General features: G+C 53.0%; 1 protein-coding gene across 6 annotated transcripts in view; it reads right to left on the bottom strand.

Annotated features, from left to right (window-relative positions):
* CAMTA1 (calmodulin binding transcription activator 1) overlaps positions 1–20,504 on the bottom strand; it is an 848,343-nt gene that overhangs the window by 182,096 nt on the left and 645,743 nt on the right. The gene's annotated exons all lie outside the window — the stretch shown is intronic.

The raw sequence follows: 20,504 nt of genomic DNA, 5'->3' as shown, positions 1-20,504 counted from the left end.
GAAACGTCAGACAAACCCAGACTGAGAATCGGTCTACAAAGAACTGGTCTGTATTCTCCCATAGTGGCAAGATCACGGAAGTCAGGGACAGAAGGAAGGACTGCTCCACACTGCAGGACATGACCGCTAATGTGCTAAGACCTGTGATGCTGACATCGTCGGGACAACTGGTAAGATTACTGAGGATTAGGCAGTAGTGCGATATATGTTCATTTCTGATTTTGAGAGCTCTGCTATGGTTATGTAGGAGAATGTTTTTATTTGGGCGGGGGAGGAACATACACAGGAGTGTTCTCAGGTGACGGGGCATCTGGTTGACAACCTTCAACTAGCTCAGAAAAAAATTCTTTGAACGGTCCTTTCAACTTTTTAGTCAGTTTGTGATGGTTTCGAGACAATTTAAGAAAGGACAAGTAGAAATCTCGAAGAGCACAAACAAAATACCTCATGGGCAACTTATGGTTCAAATAAAAAGCAAGATACAACGAGACACAAACAACCACAGTGACATGTACATTTTGGTGTTTGAAGGGTAAATGTCAGCTCTATGGAAAGTTCTGATGCAGCAGTGGTCAGTCTCGGGTAAAGCTGGGCCCATGAGGAGATCGCACACTGACCTTTGGCTTTCACTGAAACGAAAGGCGAGACTGCACAAAGGCCCTGGATGGTTAGAGATGGCCCTGACTCCTCGACCTCAGCGGGAAACAATGTTCCATCGCCGGGATTGGCTCCATCATTTGTGGAGCCCGGTGCAAAATGAAAACGTGGGGTCCCTTGCTGAAAAATTGTTAAGAATTTCAAAGATGTGACAGCAGAGCATTCAACAAACCAAGTGTGGGGCACACGTCCCAACTGGCTCTTTCAGGAACATTCACCACTGGCTGTTGCATTAAGAGCTTGACCTTTTGTAAAACTCAGGCATGAGATGAAAGATATAAATTTCTTATTTATATTATATTTCTTATTTATATTATGTTTCTTATTTATATATAAAATTCTTATAAATAAGAATGTGCATCAGAGTATTATTTATAACGCTCAACACTGGAAGCATCATGAATGTCCAGCCAAAGACAATGACTAACAGATTACGGTATGTCCGTAAGATGGAATATTATGCAACCATTAAAAACAATGTTTTAAGGGGGCACCTGGGTGACTCAGTCGGTTAAGCGCCCAACTTCGGCTCGGGTCATGATCTCGCGGTTCGTGGGTTCAAGCCCCGCGTCGGGCTCTGTGCCGACAGCTCGGAGCCTGGAGCCTGCTTCAGATTTTGTGTCTCCCTCTCTCTCTCTGCCCCTCCCCCACTTGTACCCTGTTTCTCTCTCTCAAAAATAAATGAGCATTAAAAAATTAGAAAAAAGAAAACAATGTTTTAAGGAATATTGCACGACGGGAAGATCCTGTTGATATGATCATAAATGGGAAAGTATAAAATGTGAAACTGCACATATATCACATTACAAATTTTATAACAATTGATATATGTGAGTATATATAGACTATATATATAAAGTATATAAAGACTGACGAGAATGCTACCAACGTGTGAACAAAGGTTATCTCTAGGTGACGGGATTATAGGTGATGTTTATTATCTTTTTAATACCTTTCCATATCTTATAAATGTTCTACCAGGAGCCTATCTAATTTTTATAATTAGAAAAATATTTGTAAATATTTAAAAATAATTTATTCATTTGTTATAGTGAGCCTGTTTGCTTTTGTAATTAAAAAAACTTTAAATAAAGAGTAAAGTTTAAAACAAGGCCATTCATTCCCATCCAACCGGTATTAATGGAATGCGAACTCTGTCCTGGCATGATGCTTGGTTCTGGAGGAATGCAGAGGAAGCGTTTAGAAGGACAGACAATATCTGACTCCATGGGATTATCATCTCATTGGTGAGGCAAAATGCACTCTGGGGCTTTCCACGGACCTCTGCCCGGGGTCCAGGGAGATCCCAGAGTGGAGCGGGAGCCCCGGCAGGCAGGCGTAGGTGCTGGCACGCTGAGCCTGGAGGGGCGAGCCTGCGGTCACCGGCGGGCTAGGGGACAAGGAGCCCATGGGACTCCTGTGTGCTTCAAGAGTACACGCCGGGGAAGTTATTCGTTAGGCATATCGCCCTTTAATAAGCTATAACTTAAAAAGCAATGGCAGGCTCTAGGTAATCAATACCACATTGTAATAATTTCAAGCACACAGATTTATATTCTGTGCACCTTGGACAGTAATTACTTTATTCTTTTAATACACTTGCACACGCTGCTTTATTTTCACCTAAACCAATTTGCTTTATTGACCAAAGCAAGTCCTGTGCCCATAATACCAACCTTTCTCCCATCCTCTAACTCAGCGAATCCAGTCCACATCAATAATCATGACAAAGGTGGTGATTCTTTCCCCGGAGCCCGACGGCACCGATGATGAGATCTATCTGGGGGGTATCAGTTTCCCTTCTCCCTTCGGGGAGCTGGGGAGGGGGAGGCAGGGGGTCGGGAAGCAGGTTCCGAACAGAGCTGCACAGGGAAGAGGCAAGAAAGGGAGGGAGGGAGGAGGCAAGTGACGGGACAAGCAGAAGGAGGGAAGAAGGGGGGAGGAAGAAGAGCAGGAAATCTGGGCCGCAAACAACTAGGGCAGCAAAGGCAGGTCACCTTGTCCTGCGCGGCACAGCCCCTGCATCTTTGCTGGTGAGCAGCGGAGTGCGGGAGGGCCCGGCACCTGCAGGTCTCCGGGTCAATGCTGCAGGGCGGTTGGGAGCAACTCAATGGGGCATGCCATTAGCCGAAGACCAGTGACCTAGTCCCTCCTCCGGGCGGCGAAGCAACTTTGTGCAACTCATCAACTAATTCATTAAACTTCAGAGAGGTAGGTCAAAGCCTCTATGATTTAGTCAATTAATCAAGGACCAGAGTTTCACTTGGTGTTTGGATCTTAGCAATAGTTTTCTTGACCTTTCTTTGACTGTGTAACTATCCCTCAGAAGCCTTTAACTTCCTGCATTTTTTTTTTTCATCTTCAGCTGGCCTGCGAGTTCCCACCTGCACACTAGGAAGGCTCCGCAATTAGACCCGAGTGTCTAGGTTGGCGTGTGTGAGAAACAGAGGCGGGAGGGAATGGCCTAATGCAGCTGTCTTGCAAAGATAAAGCCGCATCGTACTGCCCGCACCAATTATACGTGTCCCTGAGAATAGAAATTGTCTGAACACATGGCCAGAGAGCAGAGCGGATGTCTGGGAAGCAGGACCGCTACCTCCAAGCTGGCGCCACTGTTTTGGGTGGGCGGGTGGGGGGTTAGCATACAAGAACTCTCGGCTAAGAACTCATAGAGTTAGTGGCAAGACTCAGAGTTAGTCACTCTTCTGGTAAAATCTTGTTCCAGAAATGAACCTACCCTAAGCCCCGCTTATACTCCAGTTCCAATGCCAGGCCCTGGCCTGAGCCTCCAGGCCTGGGGTTCCTATGTGTTCTCTATCCATCCGTCCCATCCATCCTTCCTTCCATCCATCCACCCATCCATCCATCCACCCATCCACTCACCCATCCATCCGATTAACAATTATTCACTGAATCCCAACTATGTACCAGCCTATGTCCTAGGCACTGGGGACATAATCCTGGACCAGGCACATGAACAAAACAGTGAGCCAGATCATGTCAACGGAATCGAAGCACACAGAGGAGCATGCAGTGTTTGTTGGGCATATACAGGATTCAGAGGCAGCCCCAAGGAGGGCATGATTGGAAGGTCATGCTTCCCAGGGGAGGCAACATCCTCGCTGGCTTCCACAGGAGGCACAGAAGATTGCTGGGCAAGGATGCACCTTGCGGAGGGGGCTGCTTGGCCCCCTTCCTGGAACCTCGGCTCTCTCTTGCCTTCCAGGCCCTTCTCAGGTCACTGGGGCAGGGAACTTCCACACTGGGGCTACCGGTCTCTGGTCCCTGCTCTCCCATGCCTGCTCTCACCGTGCCTTGCCAGAATTTCCATGAGAACTTGGAGGGCCCGCTCTGCCATGAAGACACACGCGTGAGTGAAGTAGGCCAACTATGTGCAAGAACAACGGCATCAGAAGCAGAATAATTTCGACACCATTCCACTTTGCACGTTAATCACTGGCTGTGTAGGCTGCGTGGTGCACAACCAGGGGGCGCCATTCCCACAAGTTTCGATGTGACTGTGTCCCCTGGATGGTGCAGTGCAAAGGCCCCAAGAGGAATATTCTTCTCTCCCACAAAGAAATATGCCATACACATTTCTCTTGAAATGCATGGACAGTTTGTTCTATCTTTCATTTCCCACTTTTGAAAGAAACCTGGGTAGAGGGAAATATTTCTCTGAGGAAAACCACAGGGTGGGTGCCCTGAGAAATGGCAGCTGCTTGTCGGCCCAGGCGTGGGGGGCTGGGAAGGGGACAGCGTGGAGGGTGTGGCCTGTCCCCATCCTGTCTCTCAGGCTGCTCAGCCCTTAGGGAATCTGGGCCAACAAGGCTAGGTCTTCTGGGGGGTTCAAGAAAAGTCAGAAAGTTTTTGTGTGAAATCCCCAGATTTGCAAATGTTGGCTCAAGCCTTTATAAAACATCGGGTAAGCCAAACACAGGGGGAGGCCGGAGGGCTCCAGGTTTGCAACCCCTGCCCTGGAGGAGACAGGCTTATGCATGAGCAGTGAGGAGGCTGGCAGGGTATAAAGCAGGCTGGGGACCCAGGGTTCAGACCCTTCTAAGTGGGACTTGCTAAGAAGTGTGGCTTTTCAGGGCTTCGGTCGGTACATCTTCGGGAGGCTCAAAAGACTGGCGGCCTGGGAACCCCGTCGTCCCCAGTGTCAGAGTAGAACCCTCACCTGCCAGCTCCGTGATGTGTGGTGTGAGCACAGCCTGGCACACAGCCATCCCTGGGGGACCCTCTGGGCTCTCGCACTACCTTTTCGAGAGACCGCTCCTCCCCATCATCACGAGGGGCAGACTCCGCGCGTTGGGGTCTGAGGTTTACACAACCTGGGAGGCCTTTGTTAGGACAGAGAGCACATGATGCAGGTGAGAGAGAGAGAGAGTCCGTACGGTGGTGCTGGACGTGGCTTGTACCTACTCACGAGAGCCAATTATACGTGCTTCTTCCTAACTGCACTCAGAGACATGAGGTTGTTAGCTTGAAATGGGCCATGATGGGAGTATTTACTCCATGAAAACCGGCCAGTGGTACAAGGCAGGCCTCCCCCCACAGCGAGCCATAGTGGTCAACATTTGCCAGCCCACCAAGTCCAAATGAGGGGCTTAAGGCTGGTACGCATGATGGCAAATCTGCCTCTGACCATAGGTATTTATTAGGCAGGAATCCACTGTAGGGTGAAGGGGGGAAAAAAAACACCAGGGCGATGCTATCAAAAAAAGAGGAAGATTTTTTCCCCCCTAAAATAGAAGAAAATAGGAAAAGATCCTTCTGAGAAGAAAAGGTTTTCCCTTCTCTGTTTGAGCTGGGGGGGGGGTGGTGGAGGCGGGAGACAGAGTGAGAGAGAAAAGTCCTTCTTTGATTCCCAAAAGGCTCCATGGAACCCGGAGTTTCCCTTTGAAAAGTGCATGGTTTGGGGGCATTTGCTGAATAAAATCATCCCAAATTAAAATCTCATTTCTTTCAAGGGGCTGGAGAGTGTGTCTATTTGTCTGGGACTAAAGGAGTGAAATTCATTTTCAGGGAAGAGATTCATCTGCTGGGACAGGCTGAGAAGCTCCTGGGGAAAGCGCTGCTGGGGCTCCCCATGTCCCGATAGCCTTCAGCGGAGGGGGGGGGGGTGGGCACCGCCCGGGAAGCTGGGCCGGGTGCCAGCGCACCCGGATGTGTCCCTGGGCTTGGCGACAGCCTCCCGGGCTCAGCCCTGACCCATTCGGGATGGCGGAAGCCGAGCTTGGGCTGGAGAGCAGAAATGCCACCCTGGCGCACGCAGGCGCCTTTAGGAAAAGGGCTGTCGGGATTTCTGTCCGTAGCCAGGGCTGTGCTGTGCGCCGCCGGGGAGGGGCCTCTCTGTGCTCGCCGGGGCCCCTCGGAAGCCGGGCTCCACGTGTCTGCTGGCTACTCTCTGAGGTGGTGGGAGCCCAGGGGTTTAGGGCTCAAAGCATCCTTCAGGGGAGGGTGGGCGGCGCTCTGCTCACCTCTGGCGCTGGGGCTCAGCTGGTTGGGACCTGCTACCCAACAGGCAAAGGGTCACGGGAAGAGCGTGCTCTTCAAAGACAGCCCTGACGTCCCATCCACTTAATCACGCTTCGCCCCATAAACCGTGGGGCAACACGTCCCTCCTGGTTAGGCCATATGCCTCGGCTCTGTGGTCGCCGCGTTTGTTGGCGGAGGGGGAAGGGGGGAGGGGGGAGGGGAGGAGGCGTGCAGCCTGCCGCTGCTGCGGAATGTCACCCCTGCGTGTTCCCGGGCCCCAGCTACGCGACGGCGAGCGGCTGGACCAGGAGCTTGCGCCCACGCTGTGAGGCCGCAGGGAGGGAGGCTGGGGCTGAGGTCCACCGGCTGGATGCCAAGGAGCAGGGGGCAGTGTGTCCAGGAGGGACCGGGAGGGACTCAACAGGCAGAGGAGGGGGGAGGAGAGCATTGAGGAGCTGAGACCTAGGAGTAAGTGAGGCTCTGACCGGAGCTCAGGGCCCTTTAGGGGTTAGGGTTTCAAGCTGTGGGTTGACGGGCAGCCCCTGGGGGACTAGTCTAGGCCTTGAGCGGACCTGCTATTTAGAAAGAGCATTCAGCCGATGCCCAGAAATCTGTGTCCCTGTGAGCATCTGCCCAGAGATCCAGACACGAACCTGCCCTCGTGTCCCACAGAGACAGCCCTTCAAATGCTTGGCCGCAGAAGAGTGAGGCTGGAGGGGCCAGGAGCTACATCCCAGCACTGGCCCTGCCCCTAACAACCCTGCCCTCCGGGAAGGCTGGGATCCCCCTCCCAAGGACTGCCCAGCTCCAGTAAAACCAGATCCTAATTCTGTGACCTCTAGCTGCCTCTCTCAGGACACCCCATGGCCTCTGACAGAGTGTGAGCTATAGAGCCCGGGAGCCAGGGCCGGAGCAGAGGCCAGGAGCCAGCCAGCTATGTGTGTGTGTGTGTGGGGGGGGGGGGGGTGGGGGGGGGTGGGTCAGAGTGCACGCAGGGGCCTTGATGCCTCCTCTTGTCCTTGGATCCTGCCGCAAAGCCCCTCCTCACTGTCCACCCCCGAAGTGCTGAGTCAGGTGGAGTTGTTTTTTAATGAAAATGCAGTGCAATTTATTTTGCATGAGAATCTCCAACTATCTGCCCCCTGGGAGCCAGACAGCGGTGGGGAGGGAGCCGTGGGGTTTTATGAGCCCTGTCACTTAATACACAGAGTCGTTGGGGGCTGGAATCTGAGCTCTGGGGCCGCCAGGGATGTTCAGCCCACCTCTCCCTTAGTCAGCGTTCAGTTTAAAGCCAGGCGGAGGTTGTTATAGGCCAAGTCTATAAATAAAGGATTTACAATTAAGGTTATTAGCATCAGGTGTAACCTAAACTCGGGAACCTTGCACCATGCACAGAAAGGAGCGTGAAGCGCTCTTTGTTCTGATTAAAAAAACTGGCGCCCAGAGCACGTGAGAACCGCCCTTGCCGAGACCTGGCATTTCCACACCCGCCAGTGACTGGGTTCTCTCGTAGGGTAGCGCCTCTTTGCATGATGCCCCTGGGTCTCAAAGAACCAGTGGCTGGCTGGCTGGGGCGTCACCTCCTGGGCTCCGGGGCTGTGGCCAGAGGGAGGTGGCTGTTTGTCTAACCTGCAGGGTCGGCTTCCCCAGGCACTGAGTTTGTTCACATCAGGAATACATCCCGAGGACTTCAACTTTCACATGGTGAGTCCTCTCCAGTCCTGTACCTTGGAGGCTTTGCTCACCTCTACTGGGTGACTGAGCCACCCCCGACTCAAAAGTCAGCTGCTGTTGCAAAGCAGCAAGCTTCTGTGGAGACAAGGCTGGCCTGTGAGAACCAGGGGCACCCTTCCTGTGACCCCAGCCCTCCGAGGGACCCCTCAGCAGGCATCATCTTACAAGGGGCTGGGGTGCCTTGTGCCAGCCGATCAGAGCCCAGTGTACCACACTCATTAGTTAATCGATGCATTAAAATTCACGGAGCGCCCCCTTTGGCCCCAGCCCCAGTCGCTGGCATGGACTGGCGGCTTTGGTTGTGTCAAAGGCCTGTGGGTCGTTGGCCCTTAGAGGGGGCGGGGGCTGGCCTGTAGCTCCAGCAGCCACCTCCACTTCCTTCCCTTTCTCTCTCTCTCTCTCTGTCTCTCTCCTCCTTGCTTTTCTTTCTTTATCTCTTCCGAAACGAAGGCAGAGTAGTCTGTAACGCGCAAAGTCAGGCCTGCTTTATACGTCCCTGAGGCAACCCCCAGGATGAGCCATAAATAATGCTTTCTGCTGACCTCTCTCCAAAGCTGAGGGCTGCTGGAGCCCCAGATAGGCCTCCCAGGCCCGGGCTCAGCCACCTGTGGCATTCTGGGGTCTGGGAGGGGGGTGGGAGGAGGAAGGGAGGGAGGGAGGAGGCCCCGCTGGGGCTGCGGCCACTGGGCCGCCACAGAAAGAAGATGGCGGGTGTGGGTGGTGGGGGCGGGGCGGGCAGCACCCCACAGGGTCTTGCCTCAGGTCTGCTCAGTGCTTGGGAGGCTGGTGACTGGAACTTGTTTAAGGGGAAATGGATTTGGCGTGAGACGTGACAGAAATTTATTTGGACTGCTCTTGCTGGCCGGCCTCCCCCTCTTGGGCGGGTAGCGAGCTCTCCTGGTGTGGGCAGAGAGGCACTGGGGTGTCAGGGAAGATTTAACTCCTCCCTCTCTAGAATGAATGTTGGAGTAGGATGTCGGTGCAAACCAAAAATAGCCCCGCGGCCCCCAGCCTCGGCCTCCAGCCAGCAGGGCTTTGCCCAATATTACGATGACTCTCACGTAAAGGAAAGACTAATGGGTTTCTTCCTTGAGGCAATTAAAAAGTGATTTGTCACACGCCAAGATGTATGGCTTTGTATTGGCAGATATGAGGCTGTGGAGGGCGGGGTGAGGCGGGGGACGGTCAGGGGGGCGGGGTCCTCAGGGCCTCTGTGTGGCTGAGGGGTCCAGGGGGCTCCTGGGGCTCCAGCCAAGGGAGGGCAGGGAGGGGGTGAGAGGGGCGGGGGCACCAGGTCAGCACGAAGCTGGAGGCCCAGTGCAGTTAGGCTCCCCTGGGCTTGGCCACCAGGCCTCTGGAAAGGCCCTCCCGCTTCAGGGGAGTGTGGTGTGGACGTTCCCTAACGCCTCAGACAGCTGGCAAGGTCCAGGGACCCTCTGTCCCCGTCTGTTCACACACACCCCAACCTGGCCTCACCGACTGGGACAGGGCTGGACTCAGGGGTTCCTGCCACCTGTGCATGCCTTTTGGGGGCCCTGGCTCCCCTCCTGCTCTCCTTCCTTGAGGAGGAAGCTATAGGGGATGAGAGAGACCTCTGGCCCCCCTCGAGGTCCTTGGCTCACTCACAGCCTAGGAGGGAGTCTCCGGACTCAGGCGTGTGAGGGCAGTGCAGGTGCATGAAGGGTACCCCCACCCGCCTACTGCTGCCCCACACCTGGGCACAACAGCCCTGTCAGGAATAAAGCCAGGTGGGCATCACTACCTGCCTTGTTTTTTTGTTTCAACCAAGGGGTTCAGAGGGGAGAACGGGGGCTGGTTATCCCCAGCCTCCCATGGGAGTTCCAGACGCACTCCCTCCTGCCCTAAAGAGCCGCCCATCCTGGCCCCGCAGGATTCCTGGGGTCTGAGTCAGCTTTACCCTGTTCCCTCCGCGCTGCAGGCTACTTTCTCTTTCCGTCACGCTGTCCTTTCTTCTCCAACACGTATCACACGTCTGTTCATTCCTCGCTCACTCTCCAGGTGTCGATGGCGCCCACTATCCCCAGTCCGTGCTAGGCTAGCTGGGCAGCTGGGGAGGGGAGGGGGAGGTGCTGCCTTCCAGAACCCCAGCAAGAAGGTGAAGTTACCGAGCCTCATGCGAGTTGGCAGGTTTTGACACTGGCCGAGCCTCGCCAACTGAGCAATGGTCTGAGAAAGACGCTGAGAAGGTGGGCCGGAATGGGGTGTCTCGGGCAGTCTCGTTGGGGGCGACACGAGTGTGCAAGCAGGCCTCCCCACTGAGATTCTGAAGCGGCACGAAAAGGAGGGAGCCGCCCTTGCTGGCCCCTCGGGACGCTGCCTAGGGCTGAAGGCTCCCCACCAGCCGGCTCCCCAGAGCCTCAGAGGGCCCCCCCCCAGAGCTTCCATTGCTGGTGGGCACCTGACCCCTCTTCCTCTGCTCCCTTCGTGCCCCTTCTTCCCTTCCACTGCTCCCATGTCTCCGCTGACATCAGACACCTAAGACACTAGCGTCATTAGAAGCCACAGAAGTGCCAGGAGTTTGGGGGCATCTTGTAGGTGGATCACAAAAACCTTTGCGTCCACTCTGAAGTCAGCGTCCTGCTCAAAGTTTCTGTGGCTCCAGATAGACGCTCAGCTCACAGCGTGACCCACCCGTCAGAGTCCCCTGAATCTTGGGGCCCCGCTGCCTGCAGGAACAGCACGGAAGTCCTTGCTTGTCCTGGGGTGCTGTTCTAAGAAATCCTTTGCTCTGAGGCAGCTCAGCCTCAAAACTGTCAGGAGCAAAGAGGGAGACAAGCCCTGATCAGTCTGTGTCCTGGGGCCAGGCCAGAGGGAGCCCCTCTTCTCCCTTCCCCCTAGCTCAGGGGACCTGGGCACACCTCTCCCGGGCCTGCTTCTGGTCTGGAGCTCTGGCGGGTCAGGGTTCACCTCCTGCTAGACCTGTGGTTCCTCTCCTGGGGCCCCCGGAACCTCAAGCCTCTGTGCGGACTTGCGGCATAATACCAATGGCCATTCTGTGGCTGCACTAGGTGTATCTACGTGCATTAGCTCATTTAGTCCTTCCAGAGACCCTATGAGGTGAGTGCTATGATTCCTCACCCCATTTTATAGATAATTTATAGATAACTTGATGCTACTATGCATCAAAACTACCACTCTGCTGGGTACTTTGACCAGGACCTCCTTTCCTTCCTTCCATCCTTCCTTCCTTCCTTCCTACCATCCTTCCTTCCTTCCTTCCTTCCTTCCTTCCTTCCTTCCTTCCTTCCGTCCCTCCTTCCTTCCGTCCTTCCTTCCTTCCATCCTTCTGTCCGCCCTTCCATCCATCCATCCATCCATCCATCCTTCCTTCCTTCCTTCCACCCACCCATCCATCCACCCACCCACTCACCCATCCTTCCTTCCATTCTTCCTTCTTTCCTTCCTTCCTTCCTTCCTTCCTTCCATCCATCTATCCTTCCTTCCTTCCTTCCTTCCACCCACCCATCCATCCACCCACCCACTCACCCATCCTTCCTTCCTTCCTTCCTTCCTTCCTTCCTTCCTTCCACCCACCCATCCATCCACCCACTCACCCTTCCTTCCTTCCTTCCTTCCTTCCTTCCTTCCTTCCTTCCTTCCGTCTTTCCTTCCTTCTTTCCTTCCTTCCTTCCTTCCACCCACCCATCCATCCACCCATCCACTCACCCTTCCTTCCTTCCTTCCTTCCTTCCTTCCTTCCTTCCTTCCTTCTTTCCTTCCTTCCTTCCTTCCTTCCTTCCTTCCTTCCTTCCTTCCTTCCACCCATCCATCCTTTCATCTCAGCATTCATTGAACGTGTTAAGAATTCAGACTCTGCTGGAGATACTTTAGGGAATAATAATAATAAAAAAAAATCCATGTCCTGGGGCACCTTGATGGTTCAGTCATTCAAGCAGCTGACTCTTGATTTTTGGCTCAGGTCGTGATCTCACAGTTTGTGAGTGTGAGCCCCACGTTGGGCTCTATGCTAACTAACAATGTGGAGCCTGCTTGGGATTCTGTTTCCCTCTCTCTCTGCCCCTCCCCTGCTCGTGATCTCTCTCTCAAAAATAAATAAACATTTTTTAAAAAATCCATGTCGTGTTCTCATGGATACACAGCTTACATTTGGGAGGAAATAGTAATGCACATTTAATCAGTCCCTTCCCTACCGTGTGCCTGAGACTCAGCTTCCAAGTGGCAGACACTAGACTCAGATGCAAGTTTAAATTCTGGTTTTCCCACCTACTAGCCGTGTGGTGTTGGGCAAGTTTCTTAATTTCTCCGACTCCCAGATCCTCATCTGCCTAATGGCACCCACACAGGGAATACATCTGGAACGCATCTCCGAGTGCTGCGGGGAGGGGACTTAGGTTGGTACCATTTGTGAGACTGCAGAGCTCCCTGGAGGGGGCTTGGTTTCCATAAATCACGGAAACAAGCGCATGTCCCTGGCTGCTAGGGACCAACCAGAGCGCCCCTCCGCACCGAATCAATAGACTTAATATTTAATAATAATCCGCTGAAAGGCACTTCGGTCAGCTCAATCCATCAGTGCCACACTAATAACAAATTACTTCTTAAATTATTAGCCCCGGTTCCTTTCATGAAGCTCTGGTTCAGTGTGGAACAAGGAGGGAGAGGGATGAGCTGGGACCCGAGAGGCCAGGGCATGGGCATGCCCAGGCTGTGCATGGGCAGAGCAGGGCAAGCCAGGACCGTTCCGTGGGCAGTGGCCGCAGGCAGGAGGGTTCACCCTGGCGGACGCCCTCTGTGCTTCAGACTTCAAGCCCAGCCTGTTCTGGACACATTCCCAGCATGTGGCCCCAGGACAGCTCACTTCTGGGGCCCATCCTAACCAAGGCTGCCATTTATTGAACGTCTACTGCGTGCTGGGCTTTATGCTTTGCCGTTCCATTAAAAAAACCTAACAGCGTCTTTATGAAGGGACTGTTCTCCCCAATTTACAGATACAGAAATTGAGGTAGCTTATGCAAGGCTAACAGGTCATATCTAGAGATCTGGGGCTTACATCCAGGCCAGTAGGACCCATAAGTGAACATCTGTTTGCACAGAGGAAGTATGTCAGAGCAGTGAGGAGCACGGACTCCAGGCCTGACTGCACCGTTCAAATCCCAGCCTTTTTACGTACTCGCCGTGTGACCTCAGGTGAGTTACTAAAGCACTCTGTGCCCCAAGTCCCTCATCTGTAAAATGGGAGCGGCAATAATGGCATCTGCCTCGAAGGGTGCTATGTGGACTAGGTTGACAGTGTCTAAACAAGGTTGGCATGAGGTCAGGGTGAGCCATTACGGTCCTGCCCAGAGTCCCATCTGTCTGCACACTTTCTCTACCTTATCACTTCACATCTCCACACAGGGAGGGGCGGGGGGCTGCTGGGCCCCAGCTCACGTAGAAGGAGGAAGAGGGATCCAGATGGAGCCCACCCCACACTGGGAGGCAGGTGTAGGCACATCCAAAGTCATGGTGACCTGGGGCAAACCTGTCTCTGCCTGTCTCTGCCCCGGTGCCTCCCCAGCACGGGGCAATACCCACCGGCCCACTGACTCATGCTGCCCCTGGTCCTCTGCACCCCAAGAATTACCCGGGATCCCTGTAACGTGTTCCACTTCGACCTAGAAGGGGTATGGCACCACCCCTTCCAGGACCACTGTGAGGGCACAGGCCATGCCCCATAGGTAAGCTCCTTGCCTGGATCCAGGCAGGCACTTGATGGCAAGATGTCAAATACAAATCTGACTCAGAGGAGAGTGACCCGAGCTCTTGGAAAGGAGGCTAGCTCGCTGGGGCCATAAAGGAGATCCCTAGTTATACTTTTCTTTACAAGGAAACAACTTTTACTAAAATATTAACTGTGGTTATCTTTGAGCGTCAGGCTTTGAAGCTAGTTTAAAATTAGTCCTGTCTGGTTTAAAAAAAATTTTTTTCTTTTAATGTTTATTTAGTTTTGAGAGACAGAGACAGAGAGAGCACAAGCAGGGGAGGGGCAGAGAGAGAGGGAGACACAACTGGAAGCAGGTTCCAGGCTCTGAGCTGTCAGCACAGAGCCCGACGCGGGACTCAAACTCACAAGCTGAGATCATAACCTGAGCCGAACTTGGACGCTTAACCAACTGAGTCCCCCCAGGCACCCCCAGTCCTGTCTGTCTATCTGTAGTTGTTAAAATTTCATCAAGGAACAAGGATTTCCAGTGTCATTAAAAAAAAAAAAAGATAATCAAGGGACTGAAACTGAACCCCCCCAGGCCATTTTCCTTGAGGGCTAAGTCTTGAGTCCTGACTTGGTTTTTTTTTCCCCCCTGTTGCTGAAAAAGGAAGAGGGAGCAGGTGGAAATGCTAATGACCCAGATAGTCTCCAGCAGGAAATCCCGGGAGGGCTGGTCTTCCAGCTCTCCTGCCTGGCCAGGATCTGCAGCTGGGAGGTTTGGGCGCTGCCTATGGCCGTTAAGTTCCACACCTTCCATGGTGAGGCCTAGGGAGGGCTTGGAGAGACTCAGGTCAGGTTTTCCTGGAGCGGGTGGGGAGTCCTTGGCTCCAGGAAGGTGAGCAGACTTGCTTTCTGCCCTGCAGCGGACAGGGTGCACAGTCCCCGGGGAAGCTCCGTGGTGGTGTTGCTGAAGGAGGGTGCAGGTATGGGCTGTTTGTCCAGGGTGTGGGATGCATGGGCCCATGCGGCAGGGGGCAGTGGGTGTGGGCCCTTCCCTCCAAGGCCCCTGCTGTCTGTGCCCTGCAAAGCTTCCCCATCCTGTGCGAGCCATATCTACAGTACTGGTGTTGCTGTTTGCCCTAATCTCTGGCCACTTTCAGAAAGAGAGGGGTCTGGAGGAGAGGGATCTGCGTGGGGCAGACAAGCACTTTGTCTGTAAAGTAAATGTGTGGGGACTGAGAACCCCAGCCAGTAGTGGGGCTCTCAGGAACAGCCCTCTCTCCTTAACTGATTGGGGCATGAAGCTCAGGGATGGACACTCAGAGCTCTGGTTCTGGGTGCAGCACCTTCTAGTGACTTCCAAAAGTAAGTGCCTGGGCTGTCCCAGATCAGAGTTTTGGCCTTTTTTCATACCCAAAAAGAGGGCCTCACCACAAAATGGTGTTATTTTTCCCTGCTACCTCCTTTGACCTTCTCCGTCCAGAACACCTCTTCAAGGTCAGACCCCAGGCTCTGTGCCATGCCCTTGGCTCTGGTCCCAGCAGGCTGTAAAGCTCTCCTATTCTAGGAGTGAGTTCAGGTGTCTCAGTGTTCCAGTGAACTAACTCGGGAAGCTTCTCTGTGTTTTGAGGCCAGAGGTTGACCCAGGGTCGCCCATCTTCCTGCTTGAGGAAGAGTCTCGTGCACCGACAGGGGATGATGGCTCATGGCTTGAAAGCATGACTCCATTCAGATCCCGACCCCTCCCTAACAGGCAAGTTAGGCCAATGACGTTCTGAGCCTCAGTTTCCCCCTCTGAAAACAGTCACATCTCCTTCAGGGGGACATCGTGAGACTCACAAAGATCATCATCTGCCAGGCTGACGCGGGGGCCGGGGTCAGTGATGTGGAGTCGGCAGGCCTGGGACATTGCTCCTAGCAGGGGTGAGAGCCAGCTGGCTGGAGGCAGGAGAAGGCAGGCCTGCCAGAGCCTGATGACAGCCCTGGGGGTGGGCAGACATTCCTGGCACTCGAAGACCCTTTTTGAAAGGCTCGTTTCTGGGAAACACAGGCCCCAGCAGCTGAGCAAGGAGGAAAGTGGTTTGATGCCCAGTGATGCAAACAGGGTTGATTATCCAGAACTCCTGGAGGTGGCCAGGCTCGGCAGGGGCTAGGGTCCAGCTCCATCATGCTGCTGGAGCTCGAGGATGGGACGGACATGCCCCCCGCCCCCGTTTCAGCTGGGCCTTCTGGGCAGCCCTGGCCCGGCCCTGGGAGGCCCTGAGGATGGCCAGATGGCTTACTTCCAGAACCAGGCTGGTATTCTCCAAGCAAGGGGCAGATCCTATCCTGCCTTGCCGGGAGGTACGGGGGTCTTCGCTGCTGCGAATCGTGCCTGGATAGCCAGCCCAGGTGGAAACTGCCTCCCCCCGGCCCCACACCCCAGTGGTTACTCGCCGGCTTGTCCCGCCTCATCTTATCTCGTCTGGTACACTTCCTCTTAGAAGTCACTAGAAGAAGGTGTCTTTCCCCGGAGCCAGGCTGCTGAGGCTCCAGCTGTAGCTTTATGCCCCAATCAATTAAAGGAAGAAGGCTCTTTATTTCAGAGCACCCTCCCCTCCCTGCCTCAACTAGCTGGGGCTCCCAGAGCACCCGGCCCGGGAGCTAGAGGTGTCAGGGAGGTGACCACGTGGAAGGTGGGGTAGAGCGATGGACCATATAATGCTTCCCCTCCAAAAGTCCCCATCCTAATCTCTCGTATCTCTGACTGTGACCTCACATGGTAAAAGAGACATCACAGATGTGGTTAAGTTAAGGACCTTGAGATGGGGAGGTTATTCTGGATTATCCTGGTGGGCTCAATGGAAACACAGGGGTCCCTGTAAGAGGGAGGCCGGAGGGTCAGAGTTGGAGAAGGTGATTTGACAGTGAGGCCGGAATGATGTGAGGCCCCAAGACAAGGAATGAAAGCAGTTTCTAGAAGCTGGAAAGGAGAGGGAACAGATTCTTCCCTAGAGCCTCTAGAAGGACTGAGGCCCTGCTCACACCTTGATTTTAGCTTGCAGAGACCCGTTTTGGACGTCTGACCTCCAGAGCTGCAAGATAGTAAACCTGTGTTGTTCTAAGCCACACAACTTGTGGTGATTTGTTAGAGCAGCCACGGGAAGCTCATGCAGGCTGTTTCCCGATAGGCAGCGCATGGTCGGAAGCCGAGGGACCTGGCGGCATTAGCCACTTTGACCCTGGGCTGTTCCGATGGCGGTGTTGGCCACTACCAATGAGCCAGTGACTTTGTCACAGCAACGCTGGTGGCATCGGAGACTAACACCCCATCTCGGGTGACCCAGGGACGGAGCCGGGATGGTGGAGCAGGGACAGGGAAGGCGGCTCAGTGTGTCAGAATATCATCCTCACGCTCATTACTGTTGGCTAAACACACCTACTGTGTGCCAGGCCCTCTGCTGGGCCCCATCGTGTGCAGAATCTCATGTCACTGAGAGAGGGCCACTGGGTGGCTCAGTCGGTTAAGCCTCGGACCCCCGATTTCGGCTCAGGTCATGATCGCACAGTCTGTGGGATCCAGCCCCGCACTGGGATCCGCACTGACAGCTCAGAACCTGCTTAGGATTCTCTCTCTTTCCCTCTCTCTCTGCACACTCCTCCCCCACCCGCCCCCACCGCTCACACTCGTGTTCTCTCTCTCTCTAAATAAATAAACATTAAAAAAAAAGAATCTCATGTCACCTCTCTATGACCTTGGGAAGCAGATGTTGTTCACCCCATTGAACAGAGGAGGAAGCCCAGGCTGAGGGAGGTTCGTGTATGGACAGCTCGTGAGTGGACACGGCAGAAGTGGGCGGGGGGCTCCTCAGCAGGACCGGCTCAGGGCACATGGCGTGGGTCAGCTCTGGTCATGCCAGCGTGGGGTGCGGGTGGCCGGCCCCGGGCTCCTCCCACTGCTCCCTTTCCCCGTGTTTCTCTTGTCCTGTTTGTATTTCTTCCGCATGCATTGAAGACATCCCCTCTCTGGAGAGCCTTCCAGTGGGTTTTCTGTCTTTATTTTACAGTTTTGATATTTTGTCTATTGTGGATTTTTTGCATTCATTTTGATTTTTAGAACTATTGAATTTTGTGCCCAAGGGGAGCGCCTCCCTCTCTCACCATTGTCCTGGCCTTGCCGGGCCTCCCAAGTCTGGGTTGGGGGCTCCCACAGGCGCTGGGCTTGTGGGGCTGTGGGACTGGCCGTGGATCCTGCGCTGTCCCGCCAGCCTCCCCTTTCAGACTGTGAGCTGCCATCATCCCCACCTCTGCCCACCTGGCCTGGGCAGCAATTGGCTTATGGTTAGTGGGTGCTCAGTAAATGCTCAGGGAGGGAGGGCCAGGCTCTGGGCTGCCCTAACCTTGGCCATGGCCTGAGGCAGAGGAGGGGCAGTGTGGAGAGCAGGGAAGGGCGATTTCTCAGATATTCAAATGAGAACGTAATAGCCAGGTATCTCCTGATACTTGATATCTTCCTGGCTGGGACTGTTCAAGGGGAAATGAGCCTCCTCCTGCTCCCAGGAGCCAGCATGATAATGCTAAAAACCATAAACTCAGCTACTCTCCAATTCAGCCAGACTCTGCCTGAGGCCACACTGATAATAACATTATTATTATTATTGAAGAGATTTGCATATAGAGAAATTGTTCCCTTGATTAAAAAAAAAAAAAAAACAACCAAGAGCATCAATTGTACATCATCCACTGACTATGGGGAGTAAGGCAGCCCATGTCTCTGCAGAAGTTTCCAGTGTCAGCAGCTGGGAAGGCACCAGAAGGCTGGTCTGTCCTCGGCCTGCTGGGGTCTGGAGGCTCTGGTTGTGCAGGAGTGGGTGGCAAAGGGGTGGGGGGCAATGGCCAGCTGGCTGCTCCCAGTCAGGGGCAGGGCAGCTGGGGGCAGGGGAGTCAGGCTTCGCGGGGCTGTTTGGGATATGTGCTTCCCGGAAAAAGAAAATGGCAGAGGGAAACCAGTGGAGCCACAGCCTTGGCCAACCCCAGGGGAGCAAGGAGATGGCTAATCATACAGAGAGTGTTAGGAGCCAAGTGGAGGAAATGGACGTCATGTGTTAGACTGAGTTTCTCAAGGGCCCAGTATGCACCCCTTCATTCCTGTACCCCAGGGTCTGGGGTCTGGGGGGTCGGGACTTGCTGAATGAATGAGGGGTGAGGAGATGAAGTGAGTGGGTGGCCCCCCTCTGGCTGGGAACACGGCACCAGAAGAGGGGCCTTGGTAGAGGAGACAGGAACAGATGGGGTAAAACACAGGATTTAGAGTCAAAAGCTGAGCGAGAGCCCTGGACCCTCACCTGCCACTGTGAGCCCCTGAAGTGGAAGGAGAGACCGGCTGGGAGGTACAGCACGTGCTTGGTACAGACTGGGGGTTCCCAAGGTCTCCGATTTGAAGGACAGCAGAGTTTAACAAGTGGAGGAACGCTCTTGGCGAACTGGGAATACAAGGAAATGATCTCAACTCGGTAAAATGCATCTACAGAGAGCCCACAGCCTGCATGATATTTAATGGTTAGACTGAACGCTCTGCCCCTAGATTATGAACAATCCTGAAGAGGAACTTCCCTAACATAGTACAGGAGGTTCTATGGCAATAAGGCCAGAAAGAGAAATACAAGGCATATAGATTGGCCAGAAGGAAATAAAATGGTCTCTGTTGGCAGATGACATGAGTGTCTGTAAAGAAAATATAATTCCTATATAGGAATCTTTAAAATCTACCAAAGAAAAACAAAAAGCTCCTAGAACTAATAAGTGAGTGCACTAAAGTCATGGGATACAAGATCAATGCAGAGAAAGCAATCACATTTCTACAAACTAATAATGAACCTGTGGAAACCGAAATTAAAAACACAATACCATTTACAATAGCTCCAAGAAAAACTCTTAAGCATGTGTTTCACAAAACATGTACAAGATCTAGATGTTGAAAATTACAAAACGCTGAGAAACAAAATCAAAGATCTAATGAATGAAGACGCACACCTCGCTCACAGGTTGGAAGACTCACCATCGTGAACGCCCCTATCCTCTCAAAATTTATCTATAGGTTTAACACAACCCCTACTAAAATTGTAGCAATATTTTAGAGTTGTTTATTTGTTTTGAGAGAGCGAGCGCACACAGGGGAGGGGCAGAGAGAGAGGGAGAGAGAGAATCCCAAGCAGGCTCCTTGCTGTCGGCACAGAGCCCAGTGCAGGGCTCGATCCCATGAACTGTGAGATCATGACCCGAGCGGAAATCAGGAGCCGGATGCTGAACTGACTGAGCCACCCAGTGCCCTGCAATATTTTTATTGTCATAGACAAATGTATTCTATAATTTATATGGAAAGGCATGGGTCCTAGAATAGCTAACACAATCTTGACAAAGGATAAAGTAGGAGGAATCACTCTGCCTGATACTGAGGGTCAACTATATAGATGTATACACACCCACACCCACACGTATATACTATACATATACTATAAATACACATTAAAAAATCAAGACAGTATAATGTTGAAGGAAGGATAGACACGCAGGTCAATAGAACATAACACAGAACCCAGAAAAAGCCCCGTGCAAACATACGTAATTGTTCTTTGACAATGGCGTAAAAGCGATCAAACAGAGGAAGGGTGATCTTTCCAACACGTGATGCTGGAGCAGTCAGACATCCCATTGGCCACAACAAACAAACAAAAACCTTGAATGAAGTCTCACACTTTATACAGAAATTCACCAATAGTGGAGCATGGGCTTCACCGTAAAATGTACAACTATAAAACTTTTAGAAAAAAAAAAAAAACACACACACACACACGCATACACAGGAGAAAATATTTGGGATTGACAGCTAGGCAAACAGTTCTTCAAGTGGATACTAAAAACATGGCTCAAAAAAGGAAAAATGAATGAAGTGGACCTCCTCCAAATTAAAAACTTGTATTCTGCA

The sequence above is a fragment of the Panthera tigris genome, chromosome C1, assembly GCF_018350195.1.
Source record: "Panthera tigris isolate Pti1 chromosome C1, P.tigris_Pti1_mat1.1, whole genome shotgun sequence".
Taxonomy (NCBI): domain Eukaryota; kingdom Metazoa; phylum Chordata; class Mammalia; order Carnivora; family Felidae; genus Panthera; species Panthera tigris.
Note: the sequence above shows the minus strand (reverse complement) of the source record. Positions and strands in the feature narration are given on the sequence as shown.